Source organism: Opisthocomus hoazin, chromosome 7 (assembly GCF_030867145.1).
Source record: "Opisthocomus hoazin isolate bOpiHoa1 chromosome 7, bOpiHoa1.hap1, whole genome shotgun sequence".
NCBI classification, from domain to species: Eukaryota; Metazoa; Chordata; class Aves; order Opisthocomiformes; family Opisthocomidae; genus Opisthocomus; species Opisthocomus hoazin.
Window position 1 is genome coordinate 39,194,872 of NC_134420.1, and position 15,550 is coordinate 39,210,421.

Consider the following 15,550-nt stretch of genomic DNA (forward strand, 5'->3'; position numbering starts at 1 on the left):
TTCTCATGCACTGTCTCGTTCAGCAGCCCTAGTTTGCTGACCACATGGGAGAGAATAAGCATTTGAGAGGCCATGGTATTAGAACATACAACCTGGGTGTTTAGGCAAGACAGAGCCCTTTCAGCTTCCCTGGACTGATATTGAGGCAGGAGAACCAGGAACAGTCTGAAATGAGGAAAAAACTCTATGAAGTCTCTGGCTTATTATCTGTAACTTTCTGGTCTGCTGCCAGACGGTGAGTAACGATGAAGTGACTGGGTCAGGAACGTTAGCTTGCCGTGCTGATTTGAAAGCACACGTTTCTCCAAGGTCCCCAGCCTAGTGCCTCTGAAAGTGGTAGACTTTGTCATGCATCCTTGAAGTCACCAGCTCATCAGTATATTGAATAGCGCAGTGATGTCAAAGCACAGGCCTCTCTGGAGAACTGGCTCAGGCCTTCTGTCTTGCTGGACTGGTGTCAAAACTTCTGTAGGATCAAGCTGGATGAAAGCCAAGGAGTAGGCTCTTGTAGAATTACTGGCACATCCCCTCGAATTTTCTGGGTTTATGTCAAGATACTGACAAGGCCATTCTGTTTCCCTTAGCTTCTGTGGAGGAGAGTATGTAGTAGAGTATCCATTTTATTATGCAGAAATTGAAACACTGCAAGAAAAAGATTCCTACTCTTTTTCTCATCTCTGGAGGTTCTCACACAAGGCAGAAATGGAACAGGCACTAGATTTTCAGTGTTGACCTGGGTAACTCTCCCTATATCCAGGACTGACCTATTACTTCTGTTAGCATGGCAGCAGAGGGAGATCAGGATGCTCACATCCCCAGTATTTCAGACCTTCTCTAATTGCTCCGTCTACCCGATAAGTTTCTCATTTCCACTACTTCAAATGAAATGGTAGGAAATAACTACAGTTGCACTCATGAATAAGGAAACAATGCCCCACCCAAAGTATTAATATAAGATGCAGATAATTATTCTTCTCAGAGTTATAATGAGAAAAATCTATCCCTGTCTAACGTGTGCCCTATGAAAATTTGGTTTCATATAAATTCCTCTCCATGTGCTGTGAAATCTGTAGGCTGTAATTAAGAACGCACGATGTTCTTACTTCATCAGGTCATCATTACATGGAAAGAGAAGACTGTTATAAGCTTTTAATGTAACAGAAGAATATTTTGAGTTCTGAGCTTTCAAGAAGAATATTTTTTTAGGCTATGAAAGACTCTGAATATAGAGAATGACAAATATCTATGTTACAAAAAATCATCTGAAGTGATGCAACAATGCCAGTTTCCTGACAGCAATGAGTCCAACATTAGATTGTATTGATGAATAAAAGTAGTCCTTTGACAAGAGTACTTAAAGAAGTTGATAACAACACAAAATGGTGCTTGAGTCAAAAGACTGGCTAGGGGTAATATTTCAGAAGTTCCCCAAAGTGACCTGAGACCTGTTTGCCATTCTCTTAAGTGACAACAGCAAGTGCCAGAAACCTCACTGCAAGCTAGTAAATTTATGCACTTATCTATATTACAGGTTTTCAAAAGCATTTAAGCACCTGTGATGAAGGACTTATGGGCTCCATACTTTTAAGGATCTGGTCCTAAGTCACTTCTGAAATTAGAACTTAGGTTCTTAAGTGATTTGGATGCTTTTGAAAGATTTTGCCTTGATATTCCCTGTAGGTTACACACATTACTGGCACAGTACAATGTATTTTTAAGTAGTCTTTTACATCTTTGCTCCATTTCAGTTCAAAGAATTAAAATTTGTAATGCAGATGAATTTATTGTGGTTTAGTTTTTAACTAAATAGGATACTTGATTTATATTGTTTGAAATCAAATTTAAAAGGATAACAGCTGAACTATATTTAGAAAAATATAGTGCAATGTTAACAAAGCTAGCCTCTGGAGCTGATACTTCATCAGCCTGACATATCACTACTAATTTGAACGTGAAACTTTCAGGAAACAAATAACCCATTAATTTCATTTTTTTATGTGTTCGTGTTTTATCCATCAGTTGTTTTAAACACCCATTGCTAACCAGGGCATTTCATAGCTCTTCCTATGTTTACTGGAGCCATCTGAAGTAAGTTTAGTTTGTCTGAGCATAAAATAGGAAAGAATCAGTCTCATTTTTGATTCTGTAGTTCTGTAGCCAACCTTATCATATTTAAAATGCTACTTTTATGAGTTGTAAACCATATTTCCTAATAATTACTATAGATAGAAACATAATTTAGTATATTTTTACAGGCTTAGTACATTTTGTTCTATTGTAAACCATATTTCCTGATAATTACTATAGATAGACAAATAATTTAGTATATTTTTATAGGGTTAGTACATTTTTATAGTATGGTAAACCATATTTCCTTATAATTACCAGAGAGAGAAAAATAATTTATATTTTTATAGGTTAGTACATTTTTATTACTGTACAATTTTTGCAGATTAAGTACTTTGTACTTTTTCTTTTTAAAGCAGTTGCATTTCCTCAGTAACCACTTTTTTATTATTTAAATAATTTACAGATGATGGCTTCCTAAACTTGTTTTCCCTATTTTGCATTTTGAAGTTTCTGTATAAATGTATGTGCTGCTAATTTTGAAGGAAGAACAAAGCATCTGTGAGACACTGTAGAAGTTAATGACATTGTTAAAATGATGACAGATTGCTTTAATGGTAGATATGCACTTAATTGGAGGAAGTATAACAAAATGTGCTATTTCATACTACTAAAAAGAGTCAGTCAGGAGCCATCACCCATTTGCAGTCTTGTCTTCACCCAAATCACGATGCATGTACAGTATGATAAGTGATAGACATTGCTAGGCATGTATTCATGTACTGTACATTCATTCCGACAACCCATTAAATAGTGTTTGTTAACCTTTAATTCAGATGTCTGCAATAAGATAATACAATGTAAAACACAAGTCAATGGAGGGTCATAAAGCTGTTGCTGCTACAGTTTTTATTAGCCTGTTATTCACTGCTGAATGCAGCTACACCCTGAAGCAAGTCTTGTATAAAAGTACGATGTCAATATATTATGACGCAAACTCAACCTATAAAATCAATGACAAGTATTATGTCTGTTGCTATCACCTACTAAAATATAGATACTGTTTTTAATGGGTGCGATAGTGCTAGACTCAACAGCATCGTGCTATTAAGCCTAACCCCTGTAGGCATGAAGCGCACTTACAGGGCTCCTGGACAAGGACTGCTCATTGTGGGGTGCTGCAACAATCAAGATAGTATAACTGACCACAGAATATGTAAGTGTTAAACCTCTTTTGAAAGGATCTTAAAACAAAGCAGAATTCCAATCTACACCATGGTATGATTCTCCATTGCATTCCACTTAAAAAGTTTAATCTGTAGGATAAAGGGACCGACCGTCTATCCCATTACCAGGTATTTGTATTTGGATTAACAACTCAGGTAACCGAATGGAAAGTTTACTTGTAAAATTTGAAAATGGCATCAAGCCAAGGAGGATGTTGAGTACTGTGGAGAACATGGTTAGAATTCAGTCTTGATAAATTGCAGGAAGGATCTGAAATCAATAGGATATAATTCAGTACGAATAACTGCAAAGCACTAAGGGGAAATCTCCTCCCCACCCCCACCTGGCTGCATAAATAAAATTGAGGAGAGAACTAGAAGCAATAATGAAACTGAATCTAAGCTGAAAAAAACAAATAATGATACTGAGAAAAAAGACAAATGTCATCCCATAACGTACCAGTATGTTGCATGTAGGACCAGGAGTAATTATTACTCTCTGCTAAACACGGGAGAGTTTGCAACTGGAATTATGTGTCCAGTTTCAAGTAGCACAGGGGTAAGGGCAAGGAATAAAGTTAAAAGTGGGGTAGAAACTCTAGAAAACAGCAAGAAAAATCATGGGACACCTTGTGGAGTAGAAGACCTGTAAAGACAGATCACATGAGGAACAAAAGAACTGATCTGCAACTGCAGAGTTTTAGGGTAAATACATAAGGAAAACCATTTTGGCATAAAGGATAATTGAATTAGGATAGGTCAACTAGAGATTTTGGAAAATAATGTAGAAAAACTTTTGTATGCATACCCTTGGTCAACATAGAGGAAAGGCTTAGATATTGCTGAAGATCTGTGTAAACCCAGCATTTATATGATTCTGTGAAAACATCCCTAAATTGCTTCTGACTCAGAACAGTTAAACAAAAACACTTGTAGGGCAAAAAGAATCAGAGCTCTGTAAAAGTAGTTTTGCCAATTGATCTATTAAGTGACTAATTACTGCATCTAAAGCAATGAAATGACTACCAGCAATACAAGATTTAGAAGGATTTGATTCAGAAGAGACAAATACCTGTAGAATCTAGTGCTATTGCATGCTGTACCTCTTTGATTTGTTGTGTTCCTGTATTACTATACACTACGCAGTATTTGTGTTGGTGGCAGAAAATGTGTCATTTCTCACAATGATGTAAGTATTGGCAGCGCATTCGCAGATGTCACGGCTGCTGACTGCTCTGCTGTGTCAACTTCATATTTAGTTGATGTCAGGGTTGTTTGCTATATGCTCTGTTTTGCATGGTGTGGAAAGTCCATATCATTATCACACGATACGAAAATAGTTCTGCAATAATTGATGGATGAAGTAATTCATTATGAATATGATGTAATGGCACAGGCACCATGATTTAATCATCAGAAGAGGGTGTCTGTGGAGCCCACACAAAGGTATCAAATTCATTCCCATGATAAATAGCATGTGATAAGCTGTTTACAAAACAATAATGCAAGTCACAGGAAAATGTACAGAAGGGAGGCATACGAATTCCTTGGATGGAAAGCAATCGACTCCTAAGAACCAAAGAAGAGGTAGTCTAATAAGGAGGAAGGGAAACAGCAATGTCAGTGGATCCATCACTCTTTTAAAAATGATCTTGCTTGATAGGCATATTTGTTAAGATTAAAACTTATTTGCTTGACCATTGTTCACAAAGCATTTCACGTGCTATTTACTGGGGACCCGAGTCTAAAGAAAAACCTTTAGGATGGTTTAGACTGCAGTGTTTCCTTTGTGTTTTCTTTTGGTATTTCCTTGCATGGAGATTTTTCTCAAAATTTTTGTTTTAAATGAGGTTGTAAACCAATTTTAGTTTAGTCAAGATAGGAATTGCACCTTAATTTCAGCTGCAGTGTCTTCTACTAGCAGACGCATTATGATCCTAGATGGTCTATTTTTGTTAGACATAGGAGATATCCTTTGTGCAAATCAAAATTCTGTATAATGTGAAAGATAACTGAAAAATTAATACAGGGAGGGGAATGGTACTTCTTGCTTTGTAATAGACTTGTCACAGTTCACTGCTACTGTGTCACTAGTTATCAAGCACCAGCACTGCCACTATTACTCCTCCAGGTCTTTGCAAGCCATCAAGCAAGAGGTGAAGAACTGGGACTGAATTAAGACAAAGTGGCTAGATTATCCTGATATAAGAGGTTTCAATGACAAAATCACCACAGGTTTCCAGAAACAACTTAAATATTATGAAAGTCATCCATGAGACTAGAGAAGTGTTTGCTCTTGATCTGCTGACGTGTTTTATTGCAGAGAATACAGTCATCCAAAGGAGAACAGTCATATCCTTTCCAAACAGAAATATGTTCCCAGTGTTATTTTCAGATTTGATTTAAAGTACCCGCTGATCAATATAAATTCTACTCTCAGAAAAACAGCATGGGAAGTATAGTCTCCGCTCCAAAATACGAAAACTCAAACTGCTTCATTCACTTTTCCTGCAATACCCTGAGGTGGTCCACTAACAGCGATAGTTGAAGCTATTGGTTCTAGAGTACTTTTTATCCTGCTGCCACAAACTCTATCACAAAACAAACTCTGCCTGCCTGTGCCAGAATGTGACTGGAAATGATGGCAATTCAAATATCTTAATTACCCCAAAATGCTCAGCAGTAAGCAGTCAACATCCACAGAATCTCATGAGCTCTTTGTTGGGAAAGGGAGAGAAACATGATGTATACTGAGATACCTGCTGCTCACTGTATTTCGTTGTTTCAGTCAGTGCCTAGATATGGTGCTTGTTAAACTCAAACTATGAAGTTTGTAGTCATGTGAAGAAAAAATAGCCCATTTTGAAAATAGCTCATTTTGAAAATGCTGACCTAATGGCATAATCTCCTGGACCTCTGTTCAGGTTTGGAGTTTCTATGCAGGGGGTGACTGGATGTCAGGAACTGCAAGGCACTACTCTAGATGTACTAGGCTTGTCAGCCAGGTCTGTGGAAGAGAGTGAGATATCAGCACATGGAGCTCCACCTGGCAAGGTGCAGACATATGGCATCAGAGGATATGGATGCTCAGTGTATTCCTGTAGAGCAGCCAGGCATCGTTTGCTCCGGATAATCAAACGCATTCTTCATTGGGAAACTGCAAAGCTAGAGCTTACAACTCCAGAAGATGAAAAGGGGAAGAGAGGTTGTTTAGGTGGCACATATAAAAGCTTTTTCTTGTTCTGTCACTGAAGCGTTCAGGTCCATGGGGCAACTCAGCTGCCTACTGTAAGAAAAATTGCTACATTTACAATTCAGATAGACACGTAAACTCTGAATAAACACATATATTTGGGGGAGTCAGCTAGAGCAGACAAGAACCACAACATCTTTTGAAGTAGGCCCATCACTGATAATTACGAATGTGAGATTAGCTACCGTCATTTATTCTTGTAAATAGTGTCATCTCTTCCAATTAAGATCAACTACTTGTATCTCCTCAATTGCTTTATTAGGATTGTTGTCAAGTTCTGCAGAAGCCTTAATTAAATAGTCATCATCATTATGGCTAGTTTCCCAAATGATCGAAGTAAATAATTTATATATGGGTTATAAGAAAAGGTTTTACTTACTGAAATACTGTATTTCAAAAACTTCCCAAGTGCCTAATTACAAAATATTTAAAATCCATCATTTAAACAAGTTACGCATTACAAAATAAACACTAAAACTGAACTAACTGAAATTTTGTTGCTTCAAGCATTTATATTTCTCCAAGTGACATGTAAAGTAAAATTCAAAACTGAATGCAGAAAATTTTGTAACTGAGACAATGAGCAAGAAATTAAGCATTTAATAAAAACTGAATTATTAAAAATATTTTATTATTTTAATCTCACAAATTAATTATATTAATGAATACTGGATCATACAAAGATGAAAAATAATAAATTGTGAAATCCAAGATACTGGGACTGAATACGCTATAACAATACATCTGTATCAATGAGCAGCATACTGAGATATCTTTTACTTTATGAAAATAGTTTTTCCAAGGGAAAATAGCTGTGAAGCTTTCTAACATTTATTTGTGGTCTAAATGTACCTTTTCCCATCCTCCATTCTCACTACTGTTAAAATGGTTCACTGATTTTTTTTTTAATTTACGTTAAAAAGTTGTATTACAAAAAGTTCTCAAATGACCTAGTTCTTCTAAAATGAGGCTATAATCCTTAATAATTTGCATTATTACCAACAAATATTTTAATGAAATTTTACATTTTTCTCTTAGTAAAGACATGTCATTCCCATTGCCCTTAATTAGTGTTATAGATGCTCTTTGAGGGAAGAATAAGTCCTTTATCTATACGTTCTGACTTTTGAAATAAAGAAGTCATAACCTTTTTGTGTTTCTGGTTGAGGTAACTGCAACCTAATTTCACTTAACGACTGTGGCAGATCAGAATCAAAACACGGGATGAGAAACATTGAAATTATGAACATGTTGTTGATTGATTTTCTAACATTAGAACTCAAAATTGAACTAAAATAAACATTATTAATGGTGTTATGCTGGGATGTGTTTTTTTTCTGTCTCTATATTAAACATGCGTCTTTTTTGGAATATATTAGTGTGTCCTGCCAAAGGACACTTGCTTTGCTGGTGCACTTACATTCGTAGTGTTTTGTAAGTTATCACTGATGTCTATTGAATGGAAGTGGAGGCCCACAGTATGCACCTCTTTACATTTAGTGAATCTATTTATAGAGCATAATAATTTGAATGTTGTGGCTCTTATAAAGTTTTACGAAAAAGTTCCAATTCCCACCTTCCAATTCTCATGAGAAGCTTGGACTATGAGATTTAAAAAGACCTCCAAGATATTTCTTCTTATAGTGTAAATTTTTGAATTTCTATGCTTGTTTTTTAACAGAATTAATTTCCTTTGAAGAGCAGGGACTTGTGTGCATGTGCACATGTGCTTAAAATTTTTTTTCATAGAATTTTCTAGCAGTATTGCAGAATAAAGGGAGTGAAAAAGATATTCTGAAATTACAAATAGAAAGTTTTTACCTTCAGCATCTTGACTGCCTAGTCAGTGTTACCAAAACAAAAGCAGGGTTGGAAATGAATTTTATTGAGAAGTTTCCGACTGAAAAAAAATCTTCAGTTTTGATTGATCTGTGAGACTATGATTTTGGCAACTTTTGTATACAGCTACTGAATTCTCATCATGAAATATAAGGCAAAGATATGTTCAAAAAGAGCTCCAGCTATAAAAGAGGGAAACGAAGATCATAATCTGGGGAAAACTGTTATGCCAGTTTGGAAGCAATAAAGTGACAAGTGCGTGTTATATTAGATATTACAGGAAACTTTCTGCTGAACAGGTTAATCAGCAAGACAGCTGAGAGTAAAACAAATGGTATAATTCAGTGTAGTCTGCGAGATGGATGCTGTTTTTTCTCTCTACCAGCCATACCTAGGACGTTTTCAGAGCAACAGTACAAACAAATATTGGAAGGGACTCTTTTTTTGTATTCATTTCATAGGCATCACACCACTTTAACTATGGCTGTACATTACAGAATACTAGATATAAAGCAATGTATGTTGAGGCAACCTGATCACTTTTTATCTCAGAGTCCTCTGAAAAATTGTCCTGAAATGAAATTCTGTATCTGGTACTGAAAGAAGTTTAGTCAAGCCAGTAATGGAGTGACCGCCTGTGCATTTATCTGGGAGTACAGGAATTCATATGGTGACCCTAAATGGGAGAAGTCAAAGAAAAAAACTCCTCAAAGCTAGAAGATCAGAAAAGCATCTGCACTATTTCCCCACACACCTAATTTCCTACTCAGAAGGCTAAAACATGCAAGTACATTAAACATCGCCTAGTGCAACTGATCATATTTCTGAGAAGTGTTTATATGTGATTACGAAAAACTAAGATTCAGCATTGCCCTGCTGCTCTTTGTGGCAGATATAGCTGGCTGAAAGGGTCATAGTGTAGGTATAATGTCTTCCATGTGTCTCGACGATTCTTCACTGTTATATGCCTTCTGGAACTGTGGCAGGGAGTTGGAAGTAGATATTATGGCAGTTCCCAGAGCTGCCCTAATGCGTCCCAGGGACTTGACTCTCCTAAGGAGTCGAAGAGTGAAAGGGGCACAAAACGATTCCTATGTGATTCCAGCTTAATCATCTGGAAGCCATTAATCCAATGATATTTCAAATAGAGCTACACAAACATTTGTGATTATATACTGTATTCAATAAATTATAATAAAATTTATGTCAATAAAAATGCTTGTAAAAATAATGCCAAATTTGGTGAACAGTTTCAGTCAGCAACAAAATGGAAAAAACAAAAAAAAGTATTCTTCATTTAAGGCTTCTTTAAAGAAAGATTTCATATTTTCATTTAAGTTAATATTACTAAGTTTAAAAGAAAGCATGATGGTTCTGTGGTTAAGAAGAACCAAAACCAAATAAACAATCCTTCCGAGTCAATCTAAAATGATCATTACCTCCCCCTACTTCCAGTTTTTCAGTCGTGTCAGTGAACCAAAACATCCAATTATTTGCTCAGGTCTAATTTCAAATATCTACCAGCTGGTACCAGTGATAATAATAGGAGAATGAAGAAATAATGGATCGGGATCAACACTACAAAAGAATCTCACGATTTATATCATAGTCCTAGCTGAATACCGTATTAAACATGTTGAGCAGATAGTTTTTTTTTTACATGTAGGTCAGGTGGAAAAAATCTTGCTGGTACACGTTCAGATTCGTTTCAGGCAATTGTGAGAATTTGTAGCAATATTTCTTTAGTTGTGAGGATCTTAGTGCGTCTGGGTTTAGACTGTGAATTTCTAATCTGTTTTATTTAGTCTCTCTAGCTTTTGCAAAATGACTAAGATCAGTGAACATATGCTTAAACAAAAATGTCAAAGACACCCTCTTTGGTGTTTGTGATTCCCTGCATACTGCTGGTTGCTAATTTGATCTTCATTGACTTGCTGTGATGCGGTAGACTGTGGCAGTGTAATATAGTCTGTGGACATTTGGTTTCTTGTTGACTTGCTGCTGAATGACTGCATCTTGCCACTAAACTCCACTATCACAGTCTCATTGCAACTGTAAAGGTAATTTAGAGAAGCTTTGTTTTCTTACCAGCAGCTGCACGTTTTCAGACAGCAGCACAATGTAATTCCAAAATGCAGTGGAAGAGTCGTGGAGAAACTAGTGCTGCGTGTACCCACTAGTAACATGAGCTTGCCGAGCTCCACACTATCCTACCTGAAGCACCAGGGATGCACGACTGCCTTATGGCACAGCAGAAAATACATTAATAAAGTAATCCTACATGCCACATGTTCAGAATAAAAATGGCCGTATGTAATAGCTTATCAGCCCTAATTAAGACTCATCAAAATTTATCTCTAAACAAATTCAATACACCATTTTATGGATACTATAAAAGAGTAGTCAGGCTGGATTAGAATATCTAGCCTATCTAACGTGATAAATGAGCAGAAGAAGATAAAGGAAGAGTGAAAGCAAGTATGTGTATAAAGTTTATCTTCTGTGAACATACCTTCCAAGCATCTGGCTGTTACTGGAGCAGAGGGTCTTCCGAGTCAAAGGTGGACATCTCACCTTTACCGCTGTATTCAGTAGCCACCAGTGGACTCTGGACTATCACAATCTCTTCTTGTATCCTGTTTTTCTTTGACCTCCGCATTATTTGCTGGAAATGAACTAGGAAGAGAAAGTAAAGCTGGTAACAAAAGAGACTTTCTTTACTTTGTTCCCTGTCAGTTGCCGGCATATATTGTTGCCGTGTTGTTTTGGCTTGTTATGTTCCATTCAACAAAATCTCTTGATTCTTTTAAAGCATACGCTTGTATCTTTCACTGGTCCTCATCGCACACACACGACGATCTGAAATGTGAGGATTTTAATTTTTTTTTTTTTACTTTTTTTTTTTTTAATGGAGAACTCAAAAGGTGGGCTAGCATTGTTAGGAGTCTTTAAAACAGCAGCTCTTCATCATCTAAGAAGATGTAAAAACAATATCTGACTACTACTCATGTATGGATAAGTTGAAAATTGTAATAAAGGAAGTAATGTTAAAGGAATCATTGTTCTCAAAGTAAATAGTAATAGGGAAAGAATGCCAGGGACACCTATACTGAAGAAAAACATTATGATTACCTTAATGCTGCTCATTTTTAATTAACTTCTTAATAAAACTCTAAAGGAAAAAATAAATTTTGACCATTCTTGAGCAAATTGGGCATCCTGGTCTCCTGTGATGTCTACGAAGCAGTCAGGTCATTCAGTAAACTCATCATTTCCGTGCAATTAGCAAGCTTGTTTTTAATACATTTAACTCCCAATTTTTTTTAAAAAAGGTGAATGTCTATGCCTTTTTTGTTCTCTGTAAATGTTAAGTGCTAACCCTACTGCTGTTTCAATCCTGGTAAATATCAAATGTCTGATATAAGGCAAGAGCGTGCTCTGTGATTCCTCTCTCCTGTGTATTTAAATGAATAGCAGGATATTAAAAATAAAAAAAAATCTTTCCACCTCATGCTTAAGTCAGTCCTTTGTTATAGGTAGCACTAAGTGTCTGATGTAGTTCTGAAGAATATATTTTTATGTTCTATGCTTAGAGCTATTAGCAGAACTCATATTCAGAAAACCTGGCTCAGCTGCAGATCCCACACCTCATGTAAATTTTTCAGAGGAAAGTTTGCCTGAATAAGGAGTGAACGAATGAGAATCCAGACCACTTCTTTGCCCCAAATGAATATGCTCTTTAGAAACTGAACAGAAGAGATGTTTATATGCAATTGTGCTAAATGCAAGGAAAAAAAAAACTACTTGAAAAGACCTAATATAATCCTTTTAAAATTTTCAAGATCTGTTCTCTAGGAAAACACTTATTTCTGTAGCCAAAGTGTATTTTGGTACATCAGCTTATCTGTAATAAATCTTGATTATTTCTTCAACACAAGGTAATAGAAATACTTTTTTATGCAAAAAGACAAACATTCACTATGGGAGTGTTACGCACAGCCTATAGAGCAGGTCTTATAACTGAGCAAAATGAGTTCCATTTTTTGTATAGTGTCTCAAAAAAGTTCATAAGCAAGAAGCACATATGTTGTGATCATGGTTTACCTTTTTTATTAAAACAACTGCAATCTACCTAGAATGGCTGCAGGTTATAGCCATATTTAATCTTCTTAAAATATTGCTATCAAGCAAATATGCTAAAACGTAAAAACACCATTCGTCTCTCTCCATCAAAAAGATATGATTATTCAATGGCTTGATGCTAAAAAAATGATAGCTGAATCTTAAGAACACGCTGGAAAGAGTAAATGAAATGGCAGCAGCAGATTTACTTTTACAACTGAAAAAAATGTCACATATATTAATGTCAACAACTGGAATTTTACCTCATTAGGCAATTTCTGATCTAAGGCTCTGATGATTATTCTAAGCAGAAGAAATATGCTAATTATCCACTCTGAATGTAGAAGGAAAAAAGGTGTAAAATCTTCCTTTAGCCGTGTGACCATGTACTAATTGCATGTCATGTGTCAAAATAATGCAACCCACTTTGCCTAAAGCAATTAGACGTACAGAACTCTATTAATGAAGCACTGTCTGTCACTAAAAATGTTTTCAGAGCTATAGTTGAAGATTAAAATATTAACTTCTCAAATATTTATGATAGTTACTGACAGCATTTCAAAATGTTACTTTTAACAAAAGTATTTTATGCAGCTCAAGTTTTAATTTGGATTTTATATTCAAAGACATTATTAACATATGGAAGTCATGTGAATTTTCTATGATCTCCACTGAGACTGCTTTACAGAAGGTACATTAGCTCCTTGAAGTTTACATCACCTTTTTCTATTCTAATGTAAACTCTTTCAGAACAAAAAAATATGTTAAAAACTTGTCTTTTTCTTCAAAAGTCGTTTGAAAAAACAGAAAGGGAAGGTTGGAGGTTCTTATTGTGCTCTACCTATGAACGTGAAAGAAAATGGCCCTTCTTGTGACTATATCATTTAGCTCTCTCCTTCCTTTTAGGATCATTGGTCATCTATGTTCATGAGCACAGAGATTATCCTTTCACATACCCTTATGCACTAGGAAGTCAAGGATATATGTTGGCAAGCTGTTTATCGAATCTATCACACATGCTGAGGAGGAGCAGACTATTCCATTAAAAAGTGTGATGCCTGCTCTGTATTACCACTGCTCACCAAGCTGCTTCTGCAAGGGTTTTGCACAATTGCTCCATGAGCAACACAAATCTGTAGCATTTTAAGTACAGAGAGGACTGTAGAGCAGAACTGAGGTCCTTCTCTGTTTGCCTATATTTTAAAGTGTATTGAACACTGCTTAAATTACTGTTATATTATAATTTGTGGTTCCATTTTTAAAGTTAACTAGTTTTTTGGCTTTTATCCTACATCCCTAATTTGCAAGAAAACAACCCCCAAAACTTATTCATGCACTTGCCCCAGTACACTCTACAGGAATATTTATATCCATAGAAGTTGAATGGACAAGCCCTTCATTTATGTTCCATATGGAGACTGAGATGAATACTGTGATACCTGAGGATTTATAGCTTTACCAGGACTATGCAGGAATGATACCACTGTAATGCCATGGAATTATTGCCATTCTGTTGTGCCAAAAAATCAGCAAATAAAGAAGCCATGTTATTAGCACCGCATCATTTTCTAGTACCATGGTGGTAAAAACTGACTGCTATTATGTACTAGTCCTGCCACTGCTTTTATGTTTGGTAAGGGTATTGCCTTGGTTTTGGAGCTATTACAGTCTATAGGAATCAATTATATGTACTTGAACTAAGAAGGATTTACTTGCTAACTGTAATGGCTCTGAAAGAGCCATTATGATCTGTCATGTCAAAAATGCACATGTGCCTACAGTAGGTACAAACAGAGCTGTGCGAAGAGTTTCATACATAAAGCGAGCCATTTTTATTAGCTTCTCTGACAAAACAACGCAAGCATTTGCTGCTGAAGTACTTTCACAACTTTTCATAAAAAATGGAAAGGAGGTCCTGCCATTCCTCTGCCTTGTGCTTTGCTAAAGGAAAGCCTGTGTGTTGCGTGAGAGGGAATCAGGAGACACATTACTGAAGAGCAAAGCTCAATGAATCCCAGTGTTTTGGAGATAGATGAAGCCAGTTAAAAGGGGGGAAAAAGTGAAATAAATAGAAGGGAAGACTTCATCAAGTAAAAGGGAGCAAATGTGAGCTTGCTACCATTATATACATCCATGAAAGGGATATGATAGCTCCTTGTTAAGAGTGAGCAAATAGGTTACACCCCGACAAATTTAGTCATGGTATAGATGCATGTAGAGAACATCAGAACATCTTGGGCTCAGACTGAAGTGTAAATGGGGCCAGTGAGAATAAGCTTTCCTGTGTCTGTGCTGCAGGATAGATGCAATTCATAGTCTCAGTTTCCTCATCATCCAGATGTCCATCATACATATGTACATCCATATGTATGGCCCCAAGCATATCTGCCCAGCAGGGCAGACGTGTCTGAAATGAAGTTTGGGAGCAGTCATGCTGGAGTGAATGCCAAGAGCATGTGGGGAGCACCATGCAGCCCACCGTGACCCAAGTCGGTGTTCTGCTTGCACCAGAGGCAGTTATAGCAGGGGGTGCGATGCAAGCGCTGCGATCACCTGCACAACTGAAAGAAAACCTCATGTAACACCTGGATCAAGGAGAGCAGGGTCATGTGATAGGAGCCTTTTATCACACAGTGCTCACTAAACTATTTCTAGCCACATTATTAATTTCTGCCTGTAAAATTTCCTACATGGGCAAATGAAGGCAAGATGGTTGTGTAATGAGATTCGGTTCGTAGTTTGGGAAGCAGTGGCGGTAAGAGGGGAGTGATCATCTGCAATGATATTTTAGTGATGACCCTCTTTATAAACATGTTTAGATGAACAGATCTTCTAAATTAAAACAGGCAAGGCCATATTCTTACAGTAAAATGTGGACATCATTAGAGTATTTTATTTAAAAAAAAAACCAAAAAGGCGTTAAAAACGGGTCTATAATTCATGATGCCCACTGATGTATTACTATTGCTTTCTAATACAGAGCTTCATGACGTAGTTTTATCCTTGGTTTTACATATCTTTTTTTACATATGTACATTGCTTT